This window comes from Frieseomelitta varia, unplaced genomic scaffold (assembly GCF_011392965.1).
Source record: "Frieseomelitta varia isolate USP_RPSP 00005682 unplaced genomic scaffold, Fvar_1.2 scaffold_201, whole genome shotgun sequence".
Classification (NCBI taxonomy): Eukaryota; Metazoa; Arthropoda; class Insecta; order Hymenoptera; family Apidae; genus Frieseomelitta; species Frieseomelitta varia.
In genome coordinates, this window is record NW_025109762.1 from 734,568 (window position 1) to 759,539 (window position 24,972).

Consider the following 24,972-nt stretch of genomic DNA (forward strand, 5'->3'; position numbering starts at 1 on the left):
GAACGAACTATAAAGGAGAAACAAGGTGTCCCGGGCGATCGTGTACCTACACGAATAGTCGATGTGAATTCCGTAAAAAAATCGCGTCGGGTCGGCCGGCTACATAGATATACAGGGTGTTTCGTAACTTGTGGGACCCACCACTTCGGCTCATTATACGTCTAAAAATAATGAAAAAATTAACATAAATACATGTCCTGTCTGTCTTTGTTTATGAGATATAATGAATTTTATAAACAGAGCAAACTGTCCGGCCTCTCTTTCCATAGACCGCAAGAATTCGCACTGTTTACAAGTAATTCTTACTTGATATCTTTCGCGTGACTATCTGAAGATTCAGCAAATTTCGCAGTACCCTCTAAATCAGTTCAGTTCTTACTAATAATCGTAATACATGTCGTTTAAGATCGTGTTTGAAGTGATAACGGAGCGTTATTCTATTAATTTAGAAATGACAGATATGCATCTGATGTATGGGCTCGTTATGTGTAATGCAAGTAGAGCAAGACGTTTATGCTCGGAACATTTTCCCAATCGGCGTATTCCAAACGAGAAAACGTTTCAAAGAATACACGACCCAGTCTACGAGAGACTGCTGTTGCTTTTTCTTAGCCGAGTGGCTAGGCAATTTTTAAATCAACGCTCTGCAAATAAATGGATTGGTCGTGGAGGTCCTATCGCATGGTCTGCTCGTTCTCCGGATTTGAATCCATGAGATTTTCATTTGTGGGGACATTTAAAATCTATCGTATACGCAACGTCGATTGAACATGCTGAAATACTACGAAATAGAATAGAGCAAGGCTTCCGACAAATTCGAGAAACACAAGGAACGATAGAGAGAGTAACCAGATGAATGACAAGACGCGTGCAGGCTTGCTTGTCTTCAAACGCAAGATGATCATTTCGAGCATCTTTTGCAAAAGCAATTAAAACAGAAAATTCATTATATCTCACAAACGAAGACAGATAGGACATATATTTGTATGACTAGTTTTCATTATTTTTAGGCTGCCACAAGTTACGAAACACCCTGTATACGTGAGCGGCTTGAGGCTAGGCTGCGCCGCGAGAGGGTTAAAGGTCGGATTCAAACGAACAGGGGGGAGGAGGAGGGGGGGGACCCCGATACGTGCGCACAGACACGCACGAATGCGTGAGGACACACCCACTTTAATACGTACCGGAATGCATTCGCATTTGATGCAGTACATGACTCCAAAGGGCGGGCCTAAATCCGCGAACCAGGTGGAGCCCAGTTCCCGTATCTGCTTGCCGAACGTGCATTCTGCAACAAAAAGGCATTTGAATTAGCTTGATGAATTTGTTGCTGTTATCTGTTTTCTGTTTAGCACGATGCAATGGAGGCCATATATATATATGTATATATGGATTCGTACGTACACGACTTTAAACCGAATGAAAAACGGTCAGGCAGAAATATTTGAAAGCGAACAGAAAGTGCACAGATCGTGATCAGAGGAGAGGAAGAGAGCGTTTGCACGAGAAGAGAAAGGTTTTCTAGAGTGAATATTGCACGCTCCACGCTATTTAGGGGATAGTGGCGCAGAAAATAAAATGAATGACTCCAACTTGGAAACTGCAAGATTAAATTTTCTGACAGTTTCTAATCAGCGGTGTTCAACAATTTATCAAATTTTACTAGACGCTATTTAACAATGTCCTTTCAAATGATCTTCAAAGAAAAATAATGTTATTAAATTTTGTATCGTTTTGAAAGTTTCTAATCGATAGGCTTGAAACATAATTTATCAAATAATTTAAATCTTTAAAAAAAAATAGATATTAAATTTATATAATAGATATCGTTTTGAAAGTTTCTAATCAATAGGCTTGAAACATAATTTATCAAATAATTTGAATCTTTAAAAAAAATAGATATTAAATTTATATAATAGATGTCGTTTTGAAAGTTTCTAATCAATAGGCTTGAAACATAATTAATCAAATAATTTGAATCTTTAAAAAAAATAGATATTAAATTTATATAATAGATGTCGTTTTGAAAGTTTCTAATCAATAGGCTTGAAACATAATTAATCAAATAATTTGAATCTTTAAAAAAAATAGATATTAAATTTATATAATAGATGTCGTTTTGAAAGTTTCTAATCAATAGGCTTGAAACATAATTAATCAAATAATTTAAATCTTTAAAAAAAATAGATATTAAATTTTATATATAATTTATTAAACATAGTATAGGTATAGTATATATATATATATAATATATAGTCTAGTATATATATATATATAATTAATACTATTAATATCTTCTTTTGAATTATGTAAAAAAAAAAAAAAAAATAGATAATTGCTTAGATTATTTGATGATATTTAAATATGTCGTAGAACTCAATATTTTGAATAACTTGCTTCCGTAGATGTAAATGCACTGTTAATTTTTGCAAAAATTGTGGATAGCAATACAGTAAATTCTCCTCTAGCATAGGTACACGCGGTGCATCTGTGACACAAGCGCATGTTCCTCGCTCGGCAGCCATCCGCTTCTTTATCTTTGTATTACACTTTACGAATCTAAATATATGTACAGCTTTGAAAGCCCCGTACACACCTGCATGTGCCAGTCTCAACCGGCCGGTTTTCGCCTACTAGGAATTTGTCTATACCGAACTATACTTCTCTTCTAGAGAGCCTTCATTTTCTCGAACAGAACAAAAATTGTTCGAAACAACTCAAGTTCTATGATGTATATAAAAAAAAAAAAAAAAAAAAAAAAATCAAAAAAAAAAAAAAAAAAAAAGTACAAATTACGTAGGGCTGTGCAGAATTAATTTTAAATTGCAGCATCCGTTTTCAAGTTTTCTGAAATCGAAGATACGCACGATCGAGTAGTGTAACGTGTGACACACTCGTTTTGTCAGGTAAAAAGCGTCGTTCGACGGCCACGAACGTTTCCGTTGTTCGTCGATCACCGGGAGGCAAGAAGCTCGCGCCCGAGTTGCGTGAGAACAAGCGTCCTGTGAATGACGAGACGTGGTGGAAAAGAAATTTCATGGCTCCCTGGAGTCTACCACCGATTGGCATCGCTCGAGAAAAAAAAGAAAGAAAGAAAAGAAGCTTGCTCCTTTTCACCTCGTCTCCTGAGCTAAGTTCGCCACTTTCAGCCACGCTTGAATCCACGTAAGACCGGGCTAATGCCGGAAACGGGGCGCCTTCGCGTTTCGCACTTCGTATCTAGCTGATCAGACCGAATCGTATCGTGGAAATCAGCTGAAAGTGGATTAACCGCTTCCTACCGTCGGCCATTCCACCCTCCCCCCTCCACCAATGGCCTTTGCGATTAAGGAAAATTGCTTTGCTGAAGTGCTTTGATTGCGACCTTTTTCTAGTTCTTTCTTTTTTTCTTTCGTTAATTCGAGGGTTTAGTGGGATGGAAGTCTTGAGAAATTAATTTTCCGTGGGATAAATCTTGGAAAATTTCGACGACTCTTTGACAAAATAACTCGGAGTGATTTCCGAATTTACTATTTATTTCAATGTTACTTGGTTGAATTAGAATTAAATTCTCCTCACGTGTTTATGACGCTCTCGTTAAATAATAATTGCTATACTCGTTTCATCCAATTGTATTTGCACAAATTGTTTGGGACACGAATTTATACCATCTTTTACACAATAGAAACTCAAATTAGTAGATTCATTGGTCAGTGTTGTGGTTATACGTTAATAAACGAAGTTCAAATACAGTGGCTCACGGAATATTAGAACTATAGACCCATATATAAATATACACACGTATGTATTATATAAGACATCTCGAAATTTTCGTAAATTTGGGAACCGATCGAAAAATATATATAAAGGATACGATATTCGTTTAATAAGAAATTCATACAATATGATAACAAATATCAAGAATCGGTCCTACTGAATGTCCAGCTTCAATACATTAACTCGAAGTATACCAAAACTTTCTCCATACATTCTCCATACATTCATTTCAAACTTGACCAATAAAATAATGACAGTATTTCGATACATGCTATATGTTTAATCTATAAAAAGTTTCCCCTAACACTTTCGCGAGCCCGACGGTGGATAAAATTCTGTCGCGCGTCAAGCCCTTTGGGATTTGCGTCCCGAATGATGAGAAAAATTAGGAAGGAACCGGCGACAAGAACGCCGTACGCGTCATTCGATGGTGTAGTTTTTACAGGAAGACCAGCGGTAAGCCTTCTGCCCCAGATAGTCCCATCAACGAGCTGAAGAACGCGCGGCTTCGTCCAGTTCCAAGCTGCTTTTCACCTCGTCTCACGTGACGCGAGAGAAGCGGCGTGGGTGCCCCCCCCCTCCCCTCCCCCTCCTCCACCTCCTCCACGGTCCACGTCCACGGCACGCCGCCCGTAATTATAGGTTCCTTATTTACCGCCTGTTACACACTTCGTTAGCACATCACTTATAAACTGGTCGTGCATCACTTAGTAAGATCGCCCGACGTTGCTCTTTCTCGCTTTTGCCGGTGTAGAGAGCGCGCGGATTGCCCAATAATTGAAACGACGTCGAGAATTATGTTTAAGGAGGGGGGGGGGGGAGAAATTTTAGGGGTTGAGAGAAAGTTGAGAACTGGGACGTGTCCCTCATTGGACTCGATGATTGTTAATTGACGATAAATTTTTTTTTTTAATTGGACGATTTAAAGGCAAAGTTGAGGGGGTGAGTTTGGAAGAGCTTGCGTTCGATGAAATTTTGGAAAATTCACGCAAAGTCATCAGATGGATATAGTGCGTAGGTATTGGAAGATTTGGAAAGAATTGAGTTGTGTATTTAATAGAATTTTGAAAGATGTTACACAAGTTACCGAAAAATAATTCGCAGAAATTAAACAACAAATGTTTTGGATAGTAGACTTGTGAAAGAGCGAGTTGATGGAATGAATACTATTCTATGTATTAAAGTATTTATTTATATAAATGACATGCACGAAACTTGAAAAAGTATCTCAATTTGAACATTAATAATAACAAATAAATACTGAAATATTAACTCCTGTATTTTATACTAGCAATCACAGCGTCAAAATGCTACTGAATTTTTTTAGAAAAGTCGACATACTCATGACTAATCATATTAAGCATGAAACCGTAGAAAGTTTCTGAAAACAGACAATGCGCGTATTACGTATTTTAGATCGTATCGAACAAGTTTCATTTAATCAAAACTCTTTCCGAGTTCCACCCGACATTTCATTTACACCCAATTTCCGTGCAAACGTTCTAATATCTAATGCTCGATTTAATATTCGTTCCAGTGTTGCGTGATCATTCGCTAATCCCAACCCTAGCAATTACCTAGCTCTGCCTTTCTTCTCCCAATTGATTCTAACGTTTCCACGCCTTTTATACACCTTTTTCTCTCTCTCTCTCTCTCTCTCTCTCTTTCTCCTTCATCCATTCGAAGCTAACCTCTGATTGTTCCACGAATCTAATCGCGAACAAGCGGAGAGTGTGCATGGTTGACCGAGCCCGATCACGGAGAACGTTCGAGCTTCCTGGTTATCGAAGGCACGACTCGATCGCCACGGAATGCGATCGAATGACGTTTTTAGAAAGCTGATTTGAATAGAATGGAATGTCTCCGGTGTCCCGAAGGGGGATTCGATTACTTCTCGCTGCTCTGCGAAACGATTCGTGCGTCGAAAGTGTAGTCCGCAAATTATTTCATTTTTGCAGTGAAATCTGATCTTTAATTCTCTTTTCTTTTTCAATGCAATTGGACCGTTCAATCATAATTACAACAGTTTGGAATTGGATTGTTTCGTTCCTTTAATTCTGTCACCGCGAGTGTTCTAAAATTAAGTATTAAATAGGATTTTCAGTAATTCTTTCCTTTCGATGAGGAAGCCAGAAATCATTGATTTGCAACCATCTTACTCCAAAGAAATACAGAAATATTTCGTCTTCTAGAAATATTTGAAATTATTTTCGGTTGTATGTAATTGTTCTCGTTGCACAGAGTCTATTGATCAAAAAGAAAGAAAAAGTCAAGAATTTCAACATTTTCTACCAAACCGAAATTATCCAACCAGTATGTTTCGTCAGAAGTGATTCAAAGTGAAAATGACGGCGAAATGATGGAAGAAGGCGGGGAGAAAGAGCGTGGAGATGGACAGGATGGAAGGAAGAACGGAATGTTCGCCAGAGGCGTTAAGCAGGTCGGTGATGGTTTGGCCGAGACCTTCGTGAAGGCTCGCTGGCGAGCAGGCACGTCACGGTTCGGTAATAATCACGGCGGTGGCTGTATCGCGAGCGTTCGCGGAGTAATTGAGAAACGTTCTCGTGTTCGACCACGTCTTGGCTACCGTTCTCCCCAAGTCGCTAATAGGCCAGTTGGCACGCACGCGATTCATTCATAAAATCCAATCTTGGACTCGCTTTAAACACATCGACAAATTCGATTCCTAGTTCAACAGAACGATCAAAACTGACCCGTTCGTAATTTTTCTATTGAGATTAATTTGAAATTTTCCTCTGATCCAAGTAGTGTATCTTTTTACACATACTGATCTGTAAACATACACGGTGATTCGGGTAACCTGCGCAGCTGAAGTAACTTTTAAATTACGCGTCTAATGAAAAATTGTTCAATGCGAAAGTTGTGTGGTTTCAAAGTGGGTAAAATATATGCGTATCAATTTTTCGTGTGCTGTGAGGAGTTTCGAAATTTCCAAGGTCATCTTTATTTTTTCCTCGGGATAAATCGAAAGAATATGGAATTCTAAGTCACGTTGGTTTAGAAGATATTTTACGAAAAATTTGTCTCGAGAAATGAAAACGTGTGTGAGTAAGTGTCAAGTAAAAATTATTTAAAAATCATTTCAGTGCAAGTTACGTGAATCAGCCTATATATATTCAGTTTCATTCGTGAAGTTAATATTCTTCAATTACCACGTACGTTTGATAATTTGTGAACAAGAGAAATTTATATAGAAAATTATACAATAAAGTATGTTTCTGTCTTTCGTATTGAACTACTTGACGATCCGAATTTTCCTCTGGTTTACTAATAAATAAATTTACAACATATGTTTCGCAAGACGTACGATTAATCAATACGAATTCCTTCATCGTGTAACAATTAAATCAATCATCGGCAATCATCGGTACGAAATTGCTTTCAACTTCTACGATATCTTTCCCCCCTCTCCTGGATTCGTCCACCTCTGTCCAAACCCACGAACCCAAACAAGAAACAAAGAGAATGGGAAAAAGGAAAAGAAAAGAGGGAAGAAACGATCTCCAGAAGGAAGCAGCACTTGATCTTCATCGAGCGTAAAGACTGGGAGCCAAGTCTGGGCTCTTTTCAGGCTTCGGCGAAAGTCGACGGACACAAAATGAAAGGAAGAGAGAAGAACGCTTGCTCGTACAGCTTCCTCCACGTGTCTCCTTCTCTCCTCTTCCATCCTGCGGTTCCTTCGCCTCGGTAATGAGGTTTTAAAAAGAACTCCCTGGATATGTACCACAGAAACAAACGCACCGAAAACAAGAGGCACGGGTAAGGACAGTAGAAAACGTTTCACGAACGACGAAGAACTACGTCAGATTAGACGGCTCGCGATGGTTTCTTCCTCCTCTCAGAATCCATCGTCGTCGTCGTCGTCGTCGTCGTAGTCGTTCCTCTTCCATTTGTCGTCGTTGGAAGGATGATCAGCGACGCTACGTGTCGCCGGATTGTTAGTCCGCGGGCATTCAGGCAAAACTTTCTTGGGGGGATAATTGCGATTGTAATTAAAATTCTCGGGGTGAAAAGGAGCCTGCAGCGCCCTAGTCGGTATCCGCGCAGAAATGAGCAAGAGTGGAGGAAGGAAGAGCAACTGTGGGGTAGAAAGAATATAGATATATAGATATATAGATATATATGGGTATACATAGATATAAGAGAGACGATGTTGAGGCTCTTCTCCTAAGGGAGATGAGAGAAGAAGAGAAAGAGAGAGAGAGAGAGAGGACGCAACCCGGTTGTTGGAGCGTCGACAAGCCGGAGTGCCATAATTGGAACGGTCGCGTGCGCCTGCCGCAGGACAATGGACTCGTCCGAGTGCAAATTATTAACGCGCCCCTCTCTCTCCTTCGCCCTCCGCGTCTCCGCTTCTCCGTTCATCCTTTGCGCCGGTGCTTCGCCGGCGTTCCTTCCTTCGTCGGCTTCCTGGTTCTATCACCGAGGCTGCTGCCTCGAGAAAATCTCGTTGGCCCACCTGCTCGCCTTGCTGGAAAATGGAGAAGACGAGTTCGAAGGTTTTGAATGATGAGGAGAGAGGGTCCTCTCCTGAAGAGAGAGAGAGAGAGAGAGAGAGAGAGAGAAAGAGGCTGTGTAGTTCCTGCCGGGTCTCCGGTTTCCTTGCGACGGATAGAATTCTTCCTTCTTTTACGGTTGTTTATTCTTTCTTTCTTTTTTCTTTTTTTTTTTTTTTTTTGTCAAGGTTTTTTGTTAATTACGCGTGGTTTTGAAGCTTTAGCGTGGTTTGGATGCTGGTGAAATTCCTCGAGTCGGTTTTCTTGCGATTGCTAGAATTCTTCCTTGCGATTGTTCTCAGACTTTCCACGTTAATTCCTTATTACGCGGAGAACTGAATTGTGAACGCTTATTCAATTATATGTATGTACGTAAAGACATCTGGGTTTGTTTAAGTTAAAAAATCATCGTACAATTTTCTTTTTTTTTTTTTTTTATATAGAATCGAGTGATGTGAAAGAAGTATCACAAGTCGTAGATCATTATGGTTATCCGACGAGAAATCTCGAAAATGCTTAACGAGAGACCGGGATTTGTCTCACGTTTCAGTAGAACGGGGACCATCCCTAGTCAGACACGCCAGTAAATTAAATTCTGACGCTCTTCGGTACTTCTTCTCCATCAAAAGCTTCGATCTAATAATTCGACACCCTCAACGTGCTATTTCTAAAGAATATCTCCAATGAAGAGGAAAAAAAAAAAAAGAGAAAAGCCCAAAATTCTCCAAGGAATTTCATTCCATTTCAAACATAGTCCAAAAAAAAAAAAGAATCCAGGATAGAAAAATCACGGTATGTTTTCGGGGGCACCGATGTTGTCAGCGCAGAGACACGGAAGACCTCGAAAAATTCGACTGATTTCGTGCGGCAGTTCGAAGGGTGAAGTGTACACAGATCGGGGCTGATCTTGAATGCCTCATTCGCCCGATGCTCACGAATTCGTTGAAAAGACGCGTGCGAGAGAACCGGCAAACTAAAAAGAGAGAGAGAAAAAAGGAGCAGAGATTGAAAAGAGAAAGAAATGGACCGCGCAAGCTTTGGCGAAAATAGCGAGCAGAGGCGGAGAGTGGCTCGGTTCGTTCTCGATACTTGCCGGTCGAATGGTCTGTGCCTCGCTTTGTTTATCCGGAGATCAACGTCGAGAGAGAGAGAGAGAGAGAAAAAGAGAGAAACTGCGAATGGTAAAGAGAGAAATTCTACGCGATATAGAAAGTGATGATAAGGAAGAAACGCAGAGAAAAAGAGAAAGAGAGAGAGAGAGAGAGAGAATAAACGAGAGAAAGGTTGGCAGGTTGGTTTGGTTCTGTTTCTCGCGGCACGAATCCAAGTGCAGAATCCTTCTGACCCCTTGTTCCACCCCCTCTCGTCCCCTGCGTGCTTCGTCGGTTACCCCGCGCGCGCGCGCGCGCGCGCCTCTTCGCCACGGAATGGCGAAGAGTGAATGGCGCACGCCGGGAAAGGTGAAGAAATGCGCGAAGGAGGAAGAAAACTAGCCGGGGGAAGTGAAGTTAGAGCGTAGAGAGGCGCCCGTTTCGACGCTGGTTTCGAGCTAATGGTGGTGTGCCGGGGTTTGTGTTGTGTCGGCGGTGTGCTCGAGCGGCTGCGTCGGCCGCTGCTGGTGGCGGCCAATCAGGGGTGAGTTCCATTTAAACCGCGCTCAGGGTGCTCAGCCGCGGCTGAAAGGCATTTAGCCAATCCAAAAGGCCTCCCCTTTCATTAGACATCTCACTTTGTCTCTTTCTCTCCCCCCCCCCTCCTCCCCCATTCCACCCACACACCGGCTTCCCGAAGGTTTATATTTTAAATGCTAATTGCAAGTTTTTAATGGGCCGTGCCGAGGCCTCTGGCTTTTCCCTCATTGTACGCGCGGTCCTCTCTCTCTCTCTTTTTCTCTTCGTCTCCGTTACGCGCGTTCAAGGAACGCTTGGAAGGTACAAGAGAGAGAAGAAGGTTGTTCGATACACACACACACACACATAGAGAGAGAGAGAGAGAGAAACTCGGTTGGAGGAACACACGTACAAAGAAAAGACAGAGAAGGAGAGCGGATGGAATACAGAGAGAAGAAAAAGATAGAGAAGGGGTTTACGATTGAAAGGTAAAAAGCGAGGGGGGTTCTTTGCCCGCGGAGAGAAAGAAAGGGGAGAGGCGCAGGGTGGGGGATGGAGAGAAGAAAAAAAAGAAAGGAGCGGAAAGGACAGGAAAACGCACACAACTCCGCGTTATGGCCAGTTTGTACGCGTAAATTCCGCCGTTGGGCCGGTGGAGGAGAGCGGCTGGCGAGAGAGAAGAGGACGAGCTTCAAGCAGAAACCGCTACCGCTCGCGTCGGTATTTGTTCCGCCGCCGGTTATAATGAAAAAATTACGGCTTTCGCGGCCATTATGTGTACGCGTGCACACGTACGCGCGGCGGCAAGTGCACACCGCTCTCGCGTTAAGTCCGTGAGCGCGGAGAGAAAAAGAGAGAGAGAGAGAGAGAGAGAACTGGCACTACGTGCGTGCAACCGCGTTCATAATTTCTTCCTCCTCCTCACCCCGTCGCACTCTCCGGAACCAGACCAACTCGAATTAAGCGCGGCGCGCGAGCACACGCGTGACGCGCCTCCTCCCGCCGACGCCAATTACCCAGGCACACACCGTCGGTCCCTTCCTTGTTACTGCCTCGCACCTTCGCTTGGTTCGGGGTCCTTCTTCGCCCTCGTGGATCATGTTAATAAATCGGTCGAGAACGATCTTGATACGGCGGACGTTTCTCTGTTTTTTTAAGGTGAAAATTGGATCTTCCGGCTGCGAAATTATTGGTCAATCCCGTGCGTTGAAACGTTGAATTCATTTCGCGCGGATTATCGCTACGCTCGAAGATGTTGCGATAGAAGAGGTATTACGTTTATCTGAAAAGTTGAAGAACGAAGTGATCAACGTTAGAAAACACATTTGCACCTTTGCAATTTTTCTAGTCTCGACACTTTCCAATGCACTCGTGGACGTTTATAGTTGGTTTTTTTTCTTCTTTGGGATCAGTGTAACGGCGTGCTTATCGGGGTGACCTGATCTTGAACGTACAGGGGAATTTTGCATATGTATGATTTAGAACGAGTTGGCGAGTCATGCCAAGTGTGTTATCTGAACAGAGAAAGCGTAAATTGAAACCTCGGCTATTTTCTTGGGGATAGTTTGTTGTAAATGAAGTGCAGTACAGTACAGTAGTTTGTATTGTAAATGGAGTACGACACACAGTAGTTGCGTTTTACAATACAACACGACAGTTGTAGAAGAAACAAAAGTGGAAATGATTGGAACAATTACGAATTAATCGTTTCGTTACATTACGAAGAAGTTAGATCCACAATGGTGTATCTTTCCATTTTGTACCTTACGATTATTGCCTGTTGTCCTTAAAAATCACTCCGCCTGATGAACAAGAAAATTACAGAGAATTTCGAGAATGTCGAAAATGAGTCCTCTCTTTCTGAGCATGAGAAGGCGCCAAGCAGACGCCTGCTCGGAATTCCTCGTTCTCCTACCTGTCGTTAATTTCGTTGCACGCTGCACTGTGACGTAATTACGCAGGCTGACACGGCCGAGATGCAATAAATTCGAAAAAGTAGACAACAGCGCAAATATATCCAAACATCTCGAGAACTGACTGCATTCGGAGACCACGCGAATTACAAAAGAACGAGAGGCAGGTCGTTCCCATTTGTCAGACTTTCCACCCACGGGGATCCCCCACGACTCTATAGAAAACGTCTAGAAAACGAAGAAACTCCGCGAAATCCACCGGAACCTGCCTGTCTGTCCTCCATAATGCCATCAGCCGCCGTGTGTTCTACGTGTGTTCGTTTTTTTTTTTTCTTTTTTTTTTTTTCTTCAAATTCGACGCCGATACACAAAAGGAGAACGCGAAACGAGATGGAAAGATGGAAAAGGGGCATGTTAGAGAAATGGAAGACGGCTGAATGCGAGAGAGGAAGAGTGGCAAGGAAGTGAAACGAACGGGCGCAGAAAGGAAGGAAGAAAGGTGAAAAGAGAGGAAAGAAGAAGAAGAAAAAAGAAGAGTGGTGACAGAGAAAGAGAGAGAGAGAGACGAGAATCATGGACTCTCGGGTGCTCGCATTATTAGCACGTCGAATGCTCGGAAACTTTAGTTAGAAAAGCACATTCATATTTCAGGTTGAATAGCATTATGAGAGCGAAGGGACAGGGCCTCTCCGCGCGAGCGTACGATAACGAGGTTGCCACGACGTTCTCTCGCCCAAGGAGTCAGTAACAGACGACGTGAGAAAGAGAGAGAAGCAGCAGAAGGAGCAACATGGAATAAAGAAAGAGCGAGAAAGAGTGGAGAGGAGCGCGTGTGCTGCAAGGGGTTGAAAAAAAAAAGAAAGAAAGAAAGAAAGAGGAATAGGGTGGTTGCGACGATGTCGACGACATCGATGTGGGAGCGAGGAAAAGCGACGAAACGAGCCGAGGTGGGGGAGGGGCCGCCTTCGTCGGGATCCTTCCTTCGGGTATCTCGCCACCCTCTCCCAGAAACCGGGACCCACTGTTGAAAGGAACAACTGGCCGCGCGGAGGAAGAGGATTGAAAAGTGCCGCGACTGAAAGCCCGATTATTTTCCGCTCCTTGTCGTTCCCGCCTAATCAGCGAATTAAAGCGAGCCTGTAGGGGCCAGCATCTGTCTTCTCCGACTGACTGAATCTCTCTCTCTCTCTCTCTCTCTCTCTCTCTCTCTCTCTCTTTCTACTTTCTCTCGTTTTGTCCTTTTCGTCCAACAGCTACAGAGCCACGGAAGATAGAACGATGCAAGCTCACGTCTTTCTTTCTCTCTTTCCCCGTGTGTTTCTGTGTGTGCATCCTTCTCTTGGCGAACAGGAAGTCGATTGTATCGGTTTCCACGGCCACGGACGACGAATCGACTGGCGGAGAAGGAAACTGGCGACCTCGCGCGGGATTTCCTATGCGAAAAGTCGCGTCGGATGACCATTGTCGAAATAGGATCCTCGCAGTCCTCGTCGAATTTTCTTTTGGTTTTCGTTCTTGATCGTTCTCTACGTGTTTGGTGACGGAATTACGAGGGTTGTTGTTGGTTGAAGATAATTAATTGAATTGTGTACGAACGTTTGACAATTAATCCCAAGACCAACGGTATATAATCCAAACGATCAGGTTTTTTTTTTCATCTTTCGATACATTTTACAAAAACTGATTCATTTTTTAGTTAAAATGACGGTGTTCCTTACTGGAAAAGTCGAGTAGAGAAGTCGAGAGAAAAATTGATGAAACTTGTTGTGCAATTATTATTAGTACTGATTACAATAGAAACGTTCACGCTCTCCTTTTAAACAAACATAATAAGTATTGTCAACATTTTAGAATCACTCCAGTTCGATCGAACACCCAAAATCTTTGTCTTTCTGTTTTAAACGTTCGAATTTGACGTTGTTCGTTGACCTCTACTACTGATTCTCTGTCGCAAGTAGAGAGTTCTAATATCGATCGGACGTGCAACGTACAACGAACAAACAAGGCAAGAAATCGTTGATCGAACGTGATTAATAAACTGTGACTGTGTAAAGTGGACGGAGAGAGAAAGAAATGATCAACTTCCAACATCTTGGCACTCGCAGTCCTGCGCGGGGAGCATTGACGCGCGTGTTTTAACGGCTCGGTGGGAGTTTTCGCGCGATAGCCGGGCCGGGGCCACTCGTGTTTAATGTAAATTCGCAAATTGGAGAGGGCCAGGGTAATCAACTAACCGCCAACGAGTAACTCCGGTAAACTCATTGAAATAGTTCATAACTTCGGCCGGTAGTTTGAGTTTCGGGGCTGCAACTTCCACGGAATTTCCCACATCATACCGACCGACCGACTGGCCCGGCATTGTTACGACGTTGCTCCTAGTAACTTCGCCGCAGTTCTCCGCGATTCACCGGGCGAAATTCGCGAAACGCTTCCATCACTGGCTGGAGAACGATCAATCGAGACGCCGCATATCTCTTACGACGAATCACTCTGAGAAGAAAAAATTTTGAACGGGGAGGATCGTTTTTAAAAGAGAATTTATAATTTAGAATTCAATACTCGTTCTTCGTCGTAAATCGATAGGTTTAAAAATTGATTCGATATTTATCGCGAAGTGAGTTTTTATCACAAAGTTCTATTTTACAGAGATTATTGTGATTAAGAGTTTAGTATTTAAAACTAAACGTATCAACGATCATATTGTGTCATTTCGTTGTTATTTCTTTCGTTCATTTAAAGTCATTCTTGTCTGATCCTAGAGTTATTCTCTGCATTATTTCTTGCATTAAATTGACAATGTAACTGTATTATTTTCGTGAAAGGAATAGATATAAAAAGCGCCAGTACGTTTAGTGTTAAAGAGTTGGAGTAAAATGTTTAGACACGTATAAGTAAGAATTTAAATAGGTGTATTATTTTTTTTAGGTTTGTTAATGAACGAAATAGGAAACGTTCAAGATTTTTCATAAGATCTTAAGGATAGGTAGCTTTGAAAATTCTCAAATTTGAAAAGAGATGTGTATTTGCTTGTTACGATCGTTGAAAAGTATTTTTCTGTGTAACAATTATTTCAAACAAGCAAGAGTGAATTTTATAATGTAAGATCCGAGTTTTCTTTTTCTTATCCACGATTTTCTTATTTGTGAAGATTATTATTGAGTATTTAGAGGCACAATGTCAAAAATCGATATATTTACCAGAATGACAGATGAAAGAATGATGCACACAAGAATCGATACGAAATATCGACAATAATCAAGGATGCACTTCGAATCTATTTATTTATACTCTCAAATTGTTTGTTTACGTCTTCCTTTGTTTATTTATTTACATCTGCGATTTGTTTGTTTACATTTTCAGCTTGTTTGCTGACATTTCCCTTTGCTATTATTTACACTCTCTGCTTATACTCGAAATATAGAACGACTTCAATAGAACTCGGCGGGGCCGTGTGTATAGTCACAGAAAGAATCACAAAGCGACTCGAATGACGAACTAAACGTAGGTACAACCTCAAAGTACCAACGACACGCCAACCAGGAAATTATATGCAAAAATCCCAGAAGAATTATCTCAAACAGCGATTGTACCTCCCTCAAATGATTCATCAACCTCAAAAAGGAAACCGATTCCCGGGAAGACAATGCTTACTCAATTATCGGAATAAACTTAAATTCTTCCCAGCTATTAAAAATCATCAAACTATATTTTAAATAACTATTGGACCTGTTTTGATGTTCTGAAATATTAAATATCTCAATCTCTTAGTCTTATTTTACGAAGTAAAGGTGAATTTGTAATGTAGATTATTGAGAAGATGTTTAAAAACATTTTCAACAAGCTTATTAATTAAGAAGGGGTTTATCTATTTCACAGGACGAGATTTATTTATTCATTCATTTAACAAGATTACTAATTAAGAAGATGTTCAGCGCGAAAAATTAAGTCGTGCATACTGATAAGAACTCTTTCGCAGTTTGTTCAAACTCGGGACATTCTTTAAAGTCAGAGAAAGGTGGTGCGTGTGGATCGAAAGTAGCCGATAGGACAGAGCAGCTTTATCGTACCACTGTGAACTCGCACCATTGTCAGAAGGTTGCTATCAAAAGGATCAACAGTCACACTCGAATAGTAATATCGATCTCTCACGGTCATTTGTAACATGGAAACATCGAAAGAGGCGCCTCTAAAACATCGATGATAGACCAAGCTGTCCAGGGGATAGCCGACCAGACTGTTTCGTGCCAATCGAATCGATTCGCGATTGTTGGCGTGGTTCCAGTCACCTTGCGCCATCTGAAAACCGAATAAAACCTATTATAGGCGAAACAGAACGAAAGAGCGCGAGAAATCGCGGAGCATCGCGAATCACCAGACGAGAGAGAGAGAGAGAGAGAGAGAGAGAGAGAGAGAGAGAGAGAGAGAGAAGAAATGAACAATCAAAATCGTAATGTTCCGAGCGCGTTCGGCTGAAACAATTTCTTATCACACTGTGAGAATACAAGACGCTGTTATCTGCGAAAATTGTGGGTACTCGTCGATTGATATTGGTTTAGGTTAGGTTAGGTTCAACCGAAATCTTCAACGACTGCGAGATTAAAGGATCATCGAGACAACTGCAGAAATAATTTTCTAGATTTGCCGATCTAGAGATTTTACAACGCGTCGGGATAGTGAATTTGCAGCTTCTCAATGATTCGACGCCCGACATTCGTGGAAGAACAAATTGGAAAAGAAATCTGAGATCGAAGCGATACATATAAAATTCGGCGTATCACCGGAAGCAAGCGAGCAAGTTTCAGCTTCCTTCGTTAATGCAATTTTTGACGCAACATCCTCTACAAACGATTCAATTACCCCCCTCGAACAGAGAATACCGACACTAAAAACCAAACAGCCCCGAGTTGCACTAGGCAGGCACTCCCCGGGACAAGAAAAAAAAAAAAAAAAAAAAAAAGAAAAAAAAAAAAAACCAATTATCGATATTTAAATTTTCATCGAAGAAAGAAAATCGCATATGTTACGTATTCGACTTATATACGTAATAATCCCGCTGCATCCCAGAATGCGATAAAAGTGAAATCGCGGAGGATGAATGGCGAAGAGTCTCTTCCCGGTCGGGGCACGCCGCTAATCGCTGGCCTCTGAATCATCATTGTGCCTCGAAGGAGCAAACGGTCCTGCTGGTCGCCGCTTAAAAATTGCCGAGACGACGATGAGACGACGCGTAAAAAGAAGAAAGCGACGAAACGGGAGAGTGAGAGAGAGAGAGAGAGAAGGGAAAGGGGCAAGAGGGTAGAGGGGGGGGGGGCAATCTGGAAGAAGGAAAGAGGAGCGCATTGCACGTTGCCTCGCAAGGCCGTTGCCTCGTTTAACAGTCGTTGACTCACCTTCTCTTCCGACGAGAAGGGAAAAAAGAAAATGAAAAACGCGAGAGGAATCATCGGTTTTCTTTTTTCCTCCCCATTTCTCAACGTAAAAATAAATACTAGACCACGCTCTCTTTCTCTCTCTCTCACCGAAAATAAAATGTACTTCCTTCCGTCGGATCGTGCGACTTATCGCCGCTTTCGAAGAAGTCATTTTTATCTCCTCCGCGCAACGTATTACGCGCCCGGTAACCGAGAGATTCGCGCGCGTCACACCTCGGCACACGAAGAAGAAGAAGTTTCTCGAGAGCGGAACACGGCAATTTAAGGGAAGCATGGCGCCGTCCTCCTATGAATGTATGTATGTACGTATGTATGTATGTCACGCGCGACAAGGACGTAATAGTTTTTTATGCGAAGTATTTTATGCGAAGGTGGATCACGATCAGCGGCGAAGATTGATCAGATCATTGTTAATTGAAAACGTAATTGAAAAAGCTGTCAATACGAAATTTATCGACAGACTATAAAGGTAAAGATAGAATATAGATAGAGTATAGGTAAATTTAAAGTGGCAGTCGCAGACTGACCGACAGTGCGTGGAATTTTGTTCAACAACGAACCGACGATCCTACATGTGCCAAAACTACGTACGTAAATCATCTGAGCGTCGCGACGCTGCGTATCGCAGGAACGAGAAAACGAGAGGAGATCGGGTTTCTTTGAGTTCGTCCAGTTGTTCCGTTTGCTTTGGATGTGCGTGCGTCTCGAGGGAGAAAGAGAGGAAGAAAGATACACACAGAGTAAGGCTCGTTGCGCGAGGTCGTTGCACCGTGTGTACTAAGTCGTTCTAAGCAAGTCGTCGGTCCTAAGCAACGAGGAGAGCCTTGAGAGAAGAGGGCTCCCGATACACCGCCGCATCGCAAGTATGCGAATATCGAGTGGATTTCGCCACGTTCGCGTGTAATTCATTCGTAACTCGTTGCAACTTCGTTCAACGTGTGTATTCACGTCGATCTCTAATTGACTATTGTAAACAGGCAGACTGCTTTCAGACAGCAGATATTTAAAAGCACGAACTTATGAGGAACTGTTAGCTTACGAGAGGAAATATATTAGCATTACGAACACGTTAACCTCCTGCGCTGGTAAATGGTTCGCGGACCATGACGAGTGACCAAACCGTATACAATAATTCGTCTGTTTTTTTTTTTTTTTAATTCATCGGCAAAATTTATTATTTGCTTTGCCTCGATTGTATTTCAATATACGTAGTACTGAGAAAATATTGCAATTTTGGGCTAAATATTCTCGACGCACTATTCTCCAAAATTTTCTCAGTCTTAAGTATATTTTATATATTTATTTTCTCAGTCTCAAATATATATATATTTTCTTAGTCTTAAATATATTAGCATTACGAACACGTTAACTTCTTGCGCTGGTAAATGGTTCGCGGACCATGACGAGTGACCAAACCGTATACAATAATTCGTCTGTTTCTTTTTTTTAATTCATCGGCAAAATTTATTATTTGCTTTGCCTCGATTGTATTTCAATATACGTAGTACTGAGAAAATATTGCAATTTTGGGCTAAATATTCTCGACGCACTATTCTCTAAAATTTTCTCAGTCTTAAGTATATTTTATATATTTATTTTCTCAGTCTCAAATATATATATATTTTCTTAGTTTTAAATATATTAGTATTACGAACACGTCAACCTCTTGCGCTGGTAAATGGTTCGCGGACCATGACGAGTGACCAAACCGTATACAATAATTCGTCTGTTTCTTTTTTTTTTAATTCATCGGCAAAATTTATTATTTGCTTTGCCTCGGTTGTATTTCAATATACCTAGTACTGAGAAAATATTACAATTTTAGGCTAAATATTCTCGGCGCACTATTTTCCAAAATCGCAATATTTTCTCAGTCTTAAGTACATTTAAATGCAACCCAGGCGAAACAAGCGACAAGTTTATTACTTCTTAATCATTTCTATCCGGTGATGTCCCACCGATCAGTTCAAAAAAAAAAAAAAAAGCGACGAATTATCGTATACGGTTCGGTCACTCGTTATGGTCCGCGCAACCAGTTTTTCCCAGCGCAAGGGTGTTAAGAGTCTAAACGCACGAGACGGACGAAAGAGACGTGCGAAATGACGATAGTGCAATGCGTCAAACCTCGCTAAACGTTTAATCTATTATTGGAAGGATGAGAATAGGATGCCGAGTGACGATGCAGAGTTGGCCGGTGCTAATTTGGCCCATATATTAACGTTTCATAGACCGTTAACTCCGCTGTTGTAACTTATGAACTGTGAAATTTCGCTCGGCTTTATCTCGAACCCGCGTGGCTCGCGCTTGGCGTAGTTTCTTCTTGGTGAACCAATCGAATGGTGGCAATCCACGCTGTTTTCCCTCGTGCACGTGTCGTCACAATTGACCACAGGCGCGCGTCGCCTAAAAATTAAGAATGAATGCCACGCGCGGAAGGAGGATTCGCGTCCACGCGAATTGCCGAGACATTTGCATAAATGGATTAGCATAAATTAAGCCAAATGGAAAAGCGTCCGTGGTTGCGTGCGTAAATTGGCCGCGATTTGCATAAACGGAGATGGCCTTCTCTCGCCGCGTAACGCGTTGCTCTCCTCCCTTTTTCAGCTCGGCAGAAAAGAATCCCGCGGACAACACGACGACGAGAGCCGACGAGTGCCGCGGTTGTGACAAAAAGAAAAGAAAAAAGAAAAAAAACAAAGAAGAAAGTAAACGAGCAACTAGTCTCGAACAGTATATAACACTGCGCAAGACGATTCCTGAGAGTCGACGACGTAACACGGTGTCCTGATTGCAATGAAACGAAAAACAGGTGTCCTCGAACAGTCTACCGAGTTTCGAATAAAGTGCAAAAAAAAAAAAAAAAAAAACGAAAGGAGACGCTCGCCGAGCGATAAGAGCAATTTGTATTTTGCATTTGAGACAGACTTGTGTAAATTCACGATTGCTATCGCGTTTGCTCAAGTTCAAAGCAAAGAAGTAGATATTTGTTGCATCATCAACCCACGTACGTGCATACGTCCGGCTTTCGAGATTATTTGCAAGAGAAACACTTGTATATCCTTCTCATTTTGTCCGTTGTATTTGCTATTATTATTAAATATTATTATAGTTTATCAAGTAACGTGTCATTTCTTCGTAGAGTGTAGCGTTAAATGAGCTTCTAGCTCACAGAGCTGAGGGCCATCATTCGACGTGACGATTCATTTCTTCCAGCTTTAGCTTTCAGCGAATCGCACCGGAAATTCTAGGAACACTGTTTTCTGCCACTATTCTGAGCCGCGTGGCGAGTCGGGTAGTCTAGGATAACGCTGAACGCCGCGGGTAGGAGGAGTTCGATGAATCCTCACCGAGGTTCGTTCAGGAAAACTGCAGCATAGACTGCTGTTAATCCTAAAATATCCGAGCGGTCGACCGTTGACTCCGGTTGTCCCAATGTTGCAAGATCGGACATTTTAATCCGCTCTCGTTCTCGCAAACCGTTTCGTTCTTGTCCGCGATAACGTCGGATTAAAGCCTGATTTTGATGGCTGTTTCTGGTGGGCGACGAAAAGTCTGCTGCTTCCAGCAAATTTTCCACGGTAAAGCGTTTGAGTTACCTCGACTTTATTTCCCTGCTATCCAATAAACTGAACGAGAATACGGACGCGTCGGGAGAAAAAGGAAAAAAAAAGAAAAAGAACTTGTCGACAAATCCACAGATGTTCCTCTTCTTTTTCAACTTTTCCGCGACAAACGCTCTCAGATTCAGGAGGTGCAACACGTTTGGACCGTGATATTAATTTCGTTCGAGACTACACAAATTCCATTAATAAAAAAACTAATAATAATAAATAATAAAAAATAAAACTAATAATAATGATAAATAATAAAAAATAAAACTAATAATAATGATAGATAATACTAATATAACTAATAAAAGGATGCATCTTCTCTGGCGTTCGTGAACTGTTTGTCGTATACTTGCTTGCTCTCAGATTCGAGAGGTGCTACACGTTTGGACCGTGATATTAATTTCGTCCGAGACTACATAAATTCTATTAATAAAAAACTAATAATAATAAATGATAAAATATAAAACTAATAATAATAATAGATAATAAAAGATAAAACTAGTATAACTAATAAAAGGATGTATCTTCTCTGGCGTTCGTGAACTGTTTGTCGTATACTTGCTTACATATTGTCTTTTACGAACATTATTCGTGAGAAAATTGTAGAGCAGTCACAAAACGTAAATATTTTATGAATATCGTTTACTTATGATGATACAAATGTTAACCTCTTGCGCTGCCACGCACGTCCCAAATTGCAACATTTTCTTAGCCTCAAGTATATTTAAGTATAATCCAGAGGAAACGTGAATAATAATAAATTTATTACTATATAATACGAGTTCAGAGACGAGTTCAAAAAGAAAGCGACGAATTTATACGATTCAGTCACTCGTTATGGTCCGCGGACCAGTTGCCAGCGCAACGGGTTAAATTCTGTCTCGTGACTAATCTGAAATTTTGTCTAGAGACTCTTATTAGATTACATTACGCTCAATAATTGATTATATTACATTCAATTGTCGGTTGATAAATTATTATAAATTATTATTATTAACATTGCCGCACGGTTCTTCCATGTCGTGGTGGACAAATTTAAATCTCATGTATAATTGATATTTGTATAATTGATCCCCATCCTCACCTCGCTTGCTAGAATAAATAATGTCCCTCGCTAGCAAGACAAGAGTTCGACTGAGCAAACGACAAACGCCAACGCCACCTCGTCTCGTCTCGCCTCCTCCGTTTCTTCGCTTTTTCATTTCTCTTCCCTTCCATGAATTCCGCGATGTTACATTTACGTCCTCTCCTGGTCCCTCTATCACGCGATCCACCACTTGTTTTCCCCTCTACCCTTGCACACACACGTTCGTTCGAACACTCGATTGTTGTTTCTCGCTCGGTTGCAGCGGCGCTCCTGCTCGCCTCCATCTCGAGTTTCACATCACCTTTAGCATCGTATATACGGCGCATCTCACGTCACGTGACATTGCGACGCAACACTCGAGGGTATTTTCTCCGAATGGGAATGTATACACCCCTCCTATCGTGCAATTTTTCATCGTCGTTGCGCGACACTGAACTCTGGCCACGTCGTTACAGAACCAGAAAATTTATCAACAAATTAAGTCGACTGAGATTTCACCTGGTTGCGCTGGAACGACGTGCCACGCACGTCGAGAATTATTTGTCCCGAAATTGCAATATTTTTTCTAGTTTCAACTTCTAAAGGTGATGTGAAACTCGAGATGGAGGCGAGCAGGAGCGCCGCTGCAACTTCTATCCATATTTAAGTATATTTAAGTATAATCCAGGCAAAACAAATAATAAATTTGTTACTTCTTAGTAACTTCTATCCATATTTAAGTATATTTAAGTATAACCCAGGTAAAACAAATAATAAATTTGTTACTTGTCAATAACTTCTATCCATATTTAAGTATAATTAAGTATAACCCAGGCAAAACGAATAATAAATTTGTTACTTGTCAATAACTTCTATTCATATTTAAGTATAACCCAGACAAAATAAATAATAAATTTGTTACTTCTATCCATTTAAGTATATTTAAGTATAACCCAGGCAAAACGAATAATAAATTTGTTACTTGTCAATAACTTCTATCCATATTTAAGTATAATTAAATATAACCCAGGCAAAACGAATAATAAATTTGTTACTTGTCAATAACTTCTATCCATATTTAAGTATATTTAAGTATAATCCAGACAAAACGAATAATAAATTTGTTACTTGTCAATAACTTCTATCCATATTTAAGTATAATCCAGACAAAACAAATAATAAATTTGTTACTTATCAATAACTTCTATCCATATTTAAGCATAACCCAGACAAAACAAATAATAAATTTGTTACTTATCAGTAACTTCTATCCATTTAAGTATATTTAAGTATAACCCAGGCAAAACGAATAATAAATTTGCTACTTATCAATCCAGTGATATCATCACCGGCGCGTTCGAAATGAAAGCAATGAATTATTGTATACGGTTTGGTCGCTCGTTAAGGTCCGCAATCAGTTGCTAGCGCAACGTGGTTATAACCAGTAGTTCGTTTCAAATCGGAGCACAAGTTAAAAATGATTTGTCATAACTCGATACCAACTGATAAAGAAGTTAATCGACGATAAATAGGTTTCTCAACTGGTTTTTTTTCAGACTCGTTCGCGACGTAGTCCACGGGATCAAACGGAGAGTACCGTCTTTAAAATGAAAATTTATGCACAACGAAGAGACACGCGCGAAGTCTGGAATACCTGCTAAAGATAGATCCAGGTTTTTTTTTCTTTTTATTTTTTGCTCTTCTTCTGCCTCGCGACAGATGTTCGTGGAAGATCTGTAAGGTCAGTTCTCGCGTATTAGTAATCGCACGGATTCCGAATAATCACGATAATCATCGAATCATCGCCTATCCACATTTTCTTCAGCAGCTAGTCAGCATGTGCGATCTCGTTCTCTTAAGAACGGAAAGTCAGATATGAAATCATAAATCATACACGATAATGACGATGTTGAAAAAATGTTGAAAACAAAGAAACGACATCCACCGTTATCGTGTGCGATACTAATGTCCGCCATCTTGTTATATCGCCAATTAAAAGAAAAATAGCGAAACGAGATGATGTCGAGTAACTGTCGGAACGAAAATAGAAACGCGAGGACACGTCTACGTTAACTTCCGATGAAATTGCAACGCCGATGGGAAAAATGAAGAAAGAAAGAAAGAAAACAGGGCAACGAAAAGAAGAACAGGGGAGGAATCGTGGCGGAGCCAAGTGTCGTCGACATTGTCCTTACGCAACGCTGTCTCGCCGAATATGAGGGGCGCGCTATACACGCATCTTCCGGTCCGATCCTCGAGGAGACCACTTTCTCATAGGTTGCTGCTCTTCTGACAACTGCAGTGGGCAGACACGTAGGCAGATACTACACACGTACACACACACACACACACATGCACACATACTGCGCTCTCCTCGCGACTTCTCCTCGTCTCCTCGACATCGACACGAGGCGATGTCGCTCTGCACGGCCGTACCTGCTCCCTCGGCTACAGGTTTCACGTAGGTGTAACACGCCTACGTGCGCCTCGGCCGAATATGTATCTCACCGAGCCCTCGATCGGCATTAATATGCAGAGGAGTTGAAGCCGAGTACTCCTCGGCCTCGTTTGGACTGGCACGCAAACGTGTCTACAGTCTGCTCGGCTGCGACTGAGGGGGGGGGGGGGAGTTAAGGATTTGAGGATTTGATTTAAGGATTTATTGTGAATTATGGACAACTACTCTCGGAGAAACGAAATGAAAGGAATAAAAGAAATGATTACGGAAGATCAGTTTTGTACGACTGAAATGTAAAGAGACGAATGTGAGTACAGTTTTTCAGTATTGTACATTTGCAAATTTTTACTAATGCAAAGCTGCTTTTCATGTTGTAATCTATTTTAGTATAATTTCACTATATATATATATATATATATATATATATATATATATATATATAGTGAATATATATATATATATATTTTTTTTTTTTTCAGCATTGTACATTTACAAATTTTTACTAATGCAAAGCTACTTTTCATGTTGTAATCTATTTTTATATAATTTCACTATATATATATATATATTTTTTTTTTTTTTTCAGTATTGTACATTTACAAATTTTTA

General features: G+C 41.1%; 1 long non-coding RNA gene across 2 annotated transcripts in view; it reads right to left on the reverse strand.

The window, feature by feature from the left end:
* Window positions 1-1,180: 1,180 nt before the first annotated feature.
* LOC122526872 overlaps window positions 1,181-24,972 on the reverse strand; it is a 66,942-nt gene continuing 43,150 nt past the window's right edge. For both annotated transcript variants that reach the window (XR_006306234.1, XR_006306233.1), the window contains exon 3: window positions 1,181-1,288. This is a non-coding gene — a long non-coding RNA (uncharacterized LOC122526872). The remainder of the gene's footprint in view (window positions 1,289-24,972) is intronic.